Source organism: Mirounga leonina, unplaced genomic scaffold (assembly GCF_011800145.1).
Source record: "Mirounga leonina isolate KUSES-001 unplaced genomic scaffold, KU_Mleo_1.0 Mir_165, whole genome shotgun sequence".
NCBI lineage: Eukaryota > Metazoa > Chordata > Mammalia > Carnivora > Phocidae > Mirounga > Mirounga leonina.
Genome location: NW_023270415.1, coordinates 40,928,330 through 40,938,649, shown reverse-complemented (window position 1 = coordinate 40,938,649; position 10,320 = coordinate 40,928,330). Strand labels below are relative to the sequence as shown.

The window sequence follows — 10,320 nt, the reverse complement described above, 5'->3', positions numbered from 1 at the left end:
TTTAATTAGCAGGAAACGTTCAATCAATTCAACTTTTTAAAAAGCTTACATGCTAGGATAATTTTTATTCAACAACTATTTGAGTCAAGGGTCACACTTACCCAGTTTAGCGATCACATAAGAGTCTCACGGTAACTGTGACAAGTGTGATAATCTCAGTGCTGGAGACCCAGCAGATGTGTACACAACCACCACCTTCTGAGGAGGAAAACCAAGGTGCGTGGACTTGAAAACAGACATTAGCCTAAGCCCTCAGGCTTGACTCGTTTGTCACCATGGCTTCCAACAGGCAAACATGGACATTGTACAGTGTCAGGCATCTGTAAGAGCAGGCCAGGAAAAAATATTAGCCCTGCATATGACTGGGTGAGGCTTCCAAAAGAATTAGAGTTTCAAAACGGCTTTTTAAAAAATCCAAAATGAAAATTCCAATCTGATTTTGTGTCAGCTGCTTTCTTTCAGATTCAATATGGCGATTTATCCTCTTCCTCCTCTTCCTGCTCCAAGTTGGTGGTTCTCAAGCTGGGCTCAGTGAAGCCCATTCAGAGGCTGTCTCAAGAAGTGGGCTCCAGGCAACTCGCTCCAGATTTGACAAGAAAAGCTTTCTTTTGATCCGTTTTTGCAAAGGGGACTTCTGCAGAAGCATTTATTTTGGGGTGTGAGTTGGGAAGTTTCCCTTGCTTTATAGGGTTACAAGCCATAGCTTTATTTTTATTTATTTATTTATTTTTTTTTTTAAAGATTTTATTTATTTATTTGAGACAGAGAGAATGAGAGACAGAGAGCACGAGAGGGAAGAGAGTCAGAGGGAGAAGCAGACTCCCTGCCGAGCAGGGAGCCCGATGCGGGACTCGATCCAGGGACTCCAGGATCATGACCTGAGCCGAAGGCAGTCGCTTAACCAACTGAGCCACCCAGGCGCCCAAGCCATAGCTTTATATGTTCTGCCTGGACACCACACCTACTCTAATAGTTTTGGTAACACAAATACCCAGTGAGGTCCAAATCTGAGTCTACAGCACACGTCTTTTCTGGGCCCCCCCCCACTCATAGTCCCACTGGTATTTCACCACCTCCACTCGGTGAATGCCTCATAGCCACCTCTTCACAACGTTCCTGGAATAGAATGCATTATCCTGCCTACCCTTCTTCCTGCACTGATGACATCACCATCCACCTGGTGATTCAGAGAAAACTCTGAATCATCCTGACCCCCTTTCCCTTCCATCCCCAAATCCACTCAGTCATTTAGTCCTGTTTGTAAGCTGTCCTAATTATCCGTTAAATATTTCCTTCCTCTCCATCCTCATTGCCACTGCTTCAGCATATACGCTTGTCACCCTCCTTCAATCCGGACCATTACAATCACCCCCAGTGGCTCTCCTACCACTCTATCCCTGGCTGCCTTGCTTTCTCTGAAATACAGTGGAAATCATAAACGTTAATATTTATCTTTAGCTTGGCAGTTAACAAGTTGCTTTCATGTACATTTTCATATTTAAGTATCCTAGCATTCCAGCAAGAAGACATTGTTATTCTTAACTTAGAACAAGAATTTGAAGCCTGAGAAATCATCTTGATCAAGGTTCCTCAAAAAGTCAAAAAGCTGTTGTTCAAACCTGAGGACTCTAAAGTTTATGCTGATGACATTAAACCACACTACCAAACACATGTCAGTCCTTGGTTTGAACACCTTCAATTTCTCACCACTGGCTACAAGAGAAAGATCAGACCTTTTAGCACAATGAGAAGGCTCACTATAATTATGCCCCAAGGAGCTTTAGCGGTTAATAGTAGTAGTTAACAGTCCAGCTCTGGAGTTAGAACCCACATTCTAGTCTAACCTCGTGGATAAGTTATATAATCTCTCTAAACCTCAGTTTCCTAACGTGCACACTGAGGCTAATTATAGAGTTTACCCCACAAGGTTGTTGTGGGGCTTAAACAAGATGGCGCATGTGATGTACTTCACACACTGCTTGTCTAGTAGAAAGTGCCTGGTGAATGTGGGCTATGGGCACGGATTTACCAGCCTCATCCTGCAGCATTTGTTTTCCCATCTTCCACCCTTCAAGCAGCCCACCTACACTTTCTGTTACCTCCTCTATGAAATCTTGAAGATCCCAGTTGGCGATTTCCCCATCACTTCGTACACACCTCTATAGTTAGATACTCGGTTGGGTTGTACAGCCCTTAAGACCAGCAGTGGAATGTCTCCTGGGAGGGGTTAGTAGATCTTGGAGGAAGTCCCCACTACAGAATGCTCTTCCCCACGCTCTCCCAGGTCTCCTGCCCTAGATCTCTTGTTCCCTTGCTCTACCTCTCCCTTAACCCCTGCCACTTCTGATGTCATTTGTCCTCCAGGCTTGCCCTTGCTCTAATTTGACAGCCCTGCTGAAGGCATCTGACTTGAGCTCCATGCCAGTGCTGTGTGCCAATTAAGGGCAAGGCTTTGGCAACTCGTCTGTCTCTCTCTGGCATCCGACCTCAGTCTGTCTCCTGTTTCTAGATTTTCTGAAGCTGACAACTCCCAGGGACTGACCAAACACAGTTCAGATAGGATGATCACAGATCTTACCACACTGTTTTGTGTTGTTTCTCTCATCCATCAGACTGAACTCTTCCAAGACAGAGACGTCTTGTCTTTGATCTCAGTAGATCCTCTGTAGCATCTGGTTCAGAATAAACTCTTTATAATTGCTTGTTGATTGAATAGACTATTGTTCCCCAAACAAATGGCTGTGAATCTTGGGAGCTCCTGCTGTATAAGTTCTTAAGACCACACAGAGCCATCTGATAGTGCACTCAATCTTCTGAAACTCCTCTTATACAACCAGTTTCAAATCAATGAAAAGTACACATAACTACATCATCTGTAGTGTTTTTTCCTACCAAAATATAAAAATATTTCACCTATAAAATGTTTTTTCTTATTTTTTGCCATTACTTGTTGACAGCATTCTATAAATTTGACTATGTCATCAACAATCTATTTAGCTTCATTCTATGCATTTTCAAGGTTAACTGTTTGCTTTTTGCTGCATACCCTTACGATTGTACGTAAATTTCTTAAAAGAAGTCTTTGTGTAGTTTGTTTGTTTGCTTTTTTTTGGTGGTACCTTGTTGAACAACCTTATACAAAGTGCATACCACAAAATATTGCTTACATTGAAATATACCGCTGTTTTTCAAGTTCCGCTGCTGAAAAATAAGCTCATTTTGTGTTTGACTCAACTATCATGGCTTTCACTGGATACATTTTTCTTTAACCACAGAGCCCTAATTTTGTTTTCATCTGTAAAACAACAAGATTGCCTAGATGATCACTGTTTCTTTTCACTTCCAGCCACATGTAGTGTAGAGTTCTGAAATACAATTAAAAACCCTGGTGTCTCCAGGGGCACCTGGGTGGCTCAGCCGGTTAAGCGTCTGCCTTTGGCTCAGGTCATGATCTCAGGACCCTGGGACTGAGCCCTGCATCGGGCTCTCTGCTCAGCAGGGAGTCTGCTTGTCCCTCTCCCTTTGCCTGCCTCTCTCTTTCTCTCTGTGTGTGTGAAATAAATAAATAAAACCTTTAATAGACAAAAAAACTAAAAAAATCTATTGATTTACTAAAAAGAAAAATACACTTTGAAATTATTAAGATTTTGGAACATATACCTCAGGGAAATGCATATTAATGCAACAATGAGAAACCACAAATTGCCTACCAAAGAGAATTGATTATCCCAATGCTGGGGGCATAACTGGACAGCACTGGTGGAAATGTAATTTTGTATAACCTTTATACCAAAAAGGCAATTTGGCAATATTTATCACCAGACTTAAAAACGCATATTTAAAAAATTCATTTGAACCAGAAATTATTCTTCTGCAAAGTTCTCCTAAAGAAATAATCAAGGATAGATGCAAAGCTTTAGCTAAATGGTGGTTCTCAGCATTTAGATTGGAAAAGAAACTCATTAAATGTTCGTGGATTTTAGGAAGTGTCATTTCCCAAACAAGTCGCACTGTGCTTTAAGGCTACTACTCTGTAAAAATTGTGGACTGGGCACACAACAGGGAAGAAACGTCTAATCACTTCCTTCTGGGGCTCAAGTCTTGCAGCTGAGTCATTCCGGGATCAAACCAGGCAGGGCGATCTTCCTTTATCCCCTGACCAGCTTCATTACAGGACAAACCAGAGGGGATTGAGCATCTTAGAATCGGAGCCAGAGGTACGAGGAACAAGTAGCTGGACGGAGCAGAGGAGCGGAGGAGAGGTAAAAACTAGAAGGGAGAAGAGAGGAGGCCGTAGGAAGCTCTAGGGGTGGGGGCGGCGTGGGGTCCGAAACACAAGTTGACTACGGAGGATGAAAGCGGAAAGCGCTCTCTTGAGTCACCTTCTGGTATCCACGTGTATGTGCACCAGATAGACCTTACCCTCTGCTCCTAAACTGCTTGTTTGCTCTTCTAAATGGTTAGGACATAGTTGAGGGTTTACGATAGATAATAACCAAAAGGTCTAACAATAGGAGATGGATTGAAAAAATGTTTATAGAAGATTATTGTAGGGGAGGGAAAATAATGTTCCCTCTCCCCTAAGTTCTTAGCTGAGACCCCCATGGTAAAAGCCAGATTAACAAGAGAAAAACAATTTTATTAACATTATACCTCATGTACACATGGTAGATACTCAGGAAAAAATGAGTAACTTCCCAAGATGGCTTAGAATTCAGGCTTAAAATCCATTTCTGAAGAATATTTAATCACATGGGAATTTTGTGTAGGTTTTTTAAAAGCGAGCTATGCAATGCACATCCCAATATGGGGGAAAAAAGTGTAAGTATGGTATATATTATCTAAGGTGCAAAGGAAAATGTCTGGGCTAACAAGCCAATGCCAAGATAGATTCTGTGGTTATTTCCAGCAATGGAATTACAGGTAGCATTTATTTTATTTTCTTCATACTATTCTGTATCGTCCAAAATTTCTACAACGAATATATTTTATTTTTATGATCCACAAAAAGGTTTAAATATGTAAGAAGTGTGCGTTAGAGACAGAGAACAGTGTCCTAAGGGTCAGAGGTCACCAAGCATCCTAATAATGTGAAAGAGATATAAGCAGCTATTTGGTGGGAAAAACCCAGATTCAACTCTGAGGCCTGGATGGGACTCAAGGGCTCTTGAGATTTTACTGTTATTTTTCTAGTGCAATTTAAATTGTAATTTGCAGCGCAGTAAAGAAAGCTCTTTTTATCTTTTGATAATACAAACATAAATTTCCCTATTGGCAGATAAGTTTCCCCTGTATAGCTAATAGATATGTGCATATTTTGCATGGCTAATCATGTCATTTGCATATAATTTAAACCCATAAGTCATGTTTATAAGAATTCTGAGCCACACTCATTGCATTCAGCAAGCAGGGTGAACAAATTACATCCTGTCGCTATTAAACTATGATCATAGAAGCAGTGGAGGAGGCTCTAATCCCAGCTCTCTATTGAGGGGCTTACCAGTGACCTTGGGCCTACCACAGAACTTCTTAGGGCCTCAGTTTTGTGATTCACAAACGAGGGAGGTAAGCTACTATTGCTCAGGCCCAGTAAAGTCTAGGATTTGAGGATTTCCTTTTCCCCATGGTAAAACTTGACAACATGCTAAAAACATAATGAAGACTGAACACTCTTTGAACACTAATAATCTTTATTCTACATGCTTTACTGAAAAGGAACAATTGCTATTTTAAAAAAAGAAATGTCTGAGGCTGCTTATGCATTCTGGAAGGTGGAAGAGATAAGGCTGGTCTTTTGTATGAGAAATACCTGCATGGGGCTTTTGGTTTTAAAAGGTGATTTCTGCAAGGCATATTGCAGAAAGAGCTACTTTGACAGAGAACTGAATTGCTCTGTAGGTAAAAAAGAGAGATTGTGGGTTTGCTGTGATAAAATGAGGGGTAGCTGTACCAGTAGGAGTGGCTTTAGCTCTTTCCTCTACCCTCCATCAGACCCCCAACCCACTCCAGGTAACATACAAGCTAAGGCCAAGCAGCGTGCTTCTAAACAAAGGAGACTTTGAAATAATGCCTTTAGTCCTGACTTCCAGTCAAATTGTTCTCCCCAAGACTCTTCATCTGTGTAAAAGGTTTGAGAATCACGCCTGGCAGGAGAACTATTTGGAAATACTGAGGACTTCTCAAGAGGAGGACAGAGGAGAGAAGGGTCAGAGCAGAGGGGAAGGCAGGTCCCAGAAGGGTACAGGAGCCAGGACTGACAGGAAAGACAACGACGGAAATTCCTCGCAGGGGACAGTCGGCCGAAGAGCTCCCACAACAGCAAGGTCTGCTGTTCAACCTGAAGTGGTTTTCTCTCTGTGCCACGCTGTAGCCCGTCCTCTGTTATTCCAGACCTTCAGCGGAAGCTTACAGCATATAATTGTCTAGCGCTACTAGTTCTTTGGGGGATTGAAGGGGTCCTTATAGGGCCGAAAAGGTAAGAGCAAGAACTGTAGCTTCAGGAGGTGAGAAATGGAATTCGGCGGAATCAGAGTGAGAGGTGAGTTAAAGAACATAAGCCACCCGACCTCCCACACACCCTTGTCCTCTGCTGTGACACGCGTGCACACACACATACACCCACACACTCATGTACCCCATACCAGTAATCTTCAGAAATACTGGAAGGAGACAGGACTTCTCATAATATATGGGTTGGGGGCTGGGAGCTAATCATTTCATCTGAATATTATAGGACAGGGTATTCTCAGAAGGTTGGAACATTGGTGAATGGCTTTCATTTGAATGTGGGATTCTTTTTTTTTTTTCAAGATTTTATTTATTTATTTCAGGGCCCGCAGGAGCGAGAGCACGCACAGGCATGCAGTGGGAAGGAGCAGAGAGGGAGGGAGGGGGAAAGGGAGAGAATCCCAAGCAGACTCCCCACTGAGAGCAAATCCCCACGAGGGGCTCCATCCCAGGACCCCGAGATTATGACCGGAGCTGAAATCACGAGTCGGACACTTAGCCAACTGAGCCACCCAGGCGCCCCTTGAATGTGTAATTCTTTTTTTTTTTTAAGATTTTATTTTTATTTATTTGACAGAGAGAAAGAGCACAAGCAGGGGGAGTGGGAGAGGGAGAAGCAGGCTCTCAGCTGAGCGGGCCTCGATCCCAGCACCCTGGGATCATGACCTGAGCCTAAGGCAGACGCTTAACCCACTGAGCCACTCAGCCGTCCCAGAATGTGTAATTCTTTTTTTTGACAGAGAGACAGCGAGAGAGGGAACACAAGCAGGGGGAGTGGGGGAGGGAGAAGCAGGCTTCCCGCGGAGCGGGGAGCCCGATGCGGGACTCGATCCCAGGACCCTGAGATCTTGACCTGAGCCAAAGGCAGTCCCTTAACCAACTGAGCCACCCAGGTGCCCCCAGAATGCGTAATTCTTAACAGAGAACACATTTTTGTAATATTAGTAAAATTTAGCCTCAGGTGGCTCCGTTTTTTTTCTTTAAAAGAGAGTAGCAACCTCCATTGTAGTAGAGGTCACTTCTCCAATTGTTGGCAACATTTTCAGTGTTTGGTTTCTGTTTTAACCTCTTGCTCAGTCAGCTGAGCTCCATTCACATCTTGTACTCACAAAGGTTCCTTAACCTGGCCGTTCCTTCAGCCTCAGGGGCCTCGGTCTCTCCTGGGTCCTTCCTGAGATCCTTGCCCTTAAGGGACCAAAGAAGTGCCTGATCCACCCACTCGGGCCGTCTTCTCTTGTCATTGGGGTTTTTTTCATTTAAAGGATTGAGTTTCCGTAGCAGATGCGGTGTATCTGATGTGATGCTCCCTCATTTGGAGGATGTAAAACTAGGAACACTTAACATGTGACCGTAACAGAAGTAAATAGACCAGATGGGGCTTGGGTTTCGCGGATCTGTTTTTATGCCCATTTACTGTCAGCTTCCGCGACCACCACAAGTTGAAGAAAGGTCCAAACCCTCTGTTTGTACTCCTGCTGCTGTATCACTTGTAAAAACAAAGTTTAAAGTACGAGGTCATGAAATGATTCTGCGAGCCAGAACGTGTTCTAGTTACTCATGAAAATATGCAAGCAAACGCTTTGGGGGTGTGATGGTTGTTAAGTGTAACAAGATGCCAGAAACACATTCGATTAGCAGCTGCTACAAGCACTCCTCCCAGGGGGAGCTTGCCTTCCGTAGGAAACACCCTTCCTGCCTGGGGTAGAAGCTGGGTCTGCAGAGGCTGGGGTTTGGCTTGTCACCCCACAGGGAGCTCCTGGGTGAGTCTGGAGGGGGGAGGGAGGAGAAGAAAGGGAGAAAGAGACAACGTGAGAGAGATATGTTGGGAGCTGTACCATGACGGGGAGCCCCCTGAATCTCCAGAGAGTTAAAAAAAAAAAAAAATCACAAAACGTTTGGTGTGATTGCCTTTCTTGTGGAAACCTGAGGCGAGCGAGCACCTGTGTAGTCCTGGAGAGAAGCAGCCCGGGGCTGCCCTGGAGGGACGCGGCCAGCACGCACGCTCGGAGGGACACCGACGAATAGCCCAGGGAACAGAAGCTGCAACAGTGCAGCAAGCCTGAGTGCTCGCAAGGGAACAAGGGTACAGACCGAGAGAACAGATATAGGGGATCTCACGATTTGGAGGGCAGGCTTGAGGAAGAGTGTTCCAAGAAGGCAGCCTGTTTTCTCCAGGAGGGACATAGGAGCCAAATCCTTGCAGGAAAAAGAAAAATAGGCCGATCGTCTGTTCTTAAATGGAGCGCAGGCATTCCTGGAAACTGCAGCATTAAGGGGACTGCTACAAAATAAAACCGGTTTGCCCCCTAGGAAAATTATTATAACAGAATGGCATCCGGACCAAGGACTCAGCATTGCATAAACCATAAATACAACCGACCACATGTTATCAAAGCAAAATAGGTATGCACTCATATGATCACTTAAAACTGTAAAATTATTCTTGAGTTCCAGAAAACAGGCATAAATGTAATATACTCATAATTTTACAAGAGACTCTATCCTATATGCTATAAAGTAAATAGTTGTAAAAGCTAGAGTAGTAATTTTTAAAAAATATTTTCTTGGGTGCCTGGGTGGCTCAGTTGGTTAAGCGACTGCCTTCGGCTCAGGTCATGATCCTGGAGTCCTGGGATCGAGTCCCGCATCGGGCTCCCTGCTCGGCAGGGAGTCTGCTTCTCCCTCTGACCCTCCTCCCTCTCATGCTCTCTGTCTCTCATTCTCTCTCTCTCAAATGAATAAATGAAATCTTTAAAAAAAAATTTTTTTTTCTTTATTTATTTGACAGAGAGAGAGAGACCGTGAGAGAGGGAGCACAAGCAGGGGGAGTGGGAGAGGGAGAAGCAGGCTTCCCGCGGAGCAGAGAGCCCGACTGGGGGCTTGATCCCAGGAGCCTGGGATCATGACTTGAGCCGAAGGCAGAAGGCAGACGCTTAACGACTGAGCCACCCAGGCACCCCTAGAGTAATAAATTTAAGTTGAAATATGTTAGTTATAACAATTAGACAATTAGTAATATTTTCTTTGCCTTCTTAGCACTTAAATGTAGTTTTATGGGAGAAGTATAACTCTTAAGGGTTATCCAAGAAACTTTGAGTGAATGCTTTCTTTACTCTTGTAAAATGTGTCTGAATTAAGCAATGCTGCTGGAAGTCAGTCAATTAATCAAAAGTTGCTTAAGGAACATGGCTGATGCTCACCACCTGTTATTCTTGCTGTTGTTGAGGGTGTTGATAATTCTGATACTGAATAGCATACTTACAAGAAAGAAGCAGAGAGGAAGATACAAGAGAAGGATCCTCTACTGTGTGATTGATTTGTAGATGGTTACATAGGTACTACCTCTTAGGAGGTAGAACATTCTGGAAGGTTATCAAGCAAAATTCATACTCTGGTGTAAATAATGTGGGCTTACTGGGAAGTAGTTGTTTAGGAGTATTTTATTCATCAGAATTGCATTCGGCTGCATGTAATAGATACCTGTCTACAAGTAGGGGTTTATAGTGTCCAGTAATAAGAAGTAGAAGCAGCCTGGGCTGATACAGCTGCCCAAGATAGTCATCAAGGACCCAGTCTTTTGGAGCAACTGGCTAGCTCAGTCAGGAGAGCCTGAGACTCGTGATCTTGGTGGGGTTGTAAGTTTGAGCCCCACAGTGGGTGTAAAGATTACTTAAAAATCTTAAAAAAAAAAAAAAAAGGGAGGGAGGGAGGAAGGAAGGAAGGAAGGAAGGAAGGAAGGAAGGAAGGAAGGAAGGAGGAAGGAAGGAGGAAGGAAGGAAGGAAGGAAGGAAGGAAGGAAGGAAGGAAGGAAGG

The 10,320-nt window shown here is 43.8% G+C and overlaps 1 long non-coding RNA gene across 2 annotated transcripts in view; it reads left to right on the top strand.

Annotated features, from left to right (window-relative positions):
* The first annotated feature begins 4,137 nt into the window (after positions 1-4,137).
* The window catches only part of LOC118015022, a 54,157-nt gene continuing 47,974 nt past the window's right edge, over positions 4,138-10,320 (top strand). For both annotated transcript variants that reach the window (XR_004680505.1, XR_004680504.1), the window contains exon 1: positions 4,138-4,262. This is a non-coding gene — a long non-coding RNA (uncharacterized LOC118015022). The remainder of the gene's footprint in view (positions 4,263-10,320) is intronic.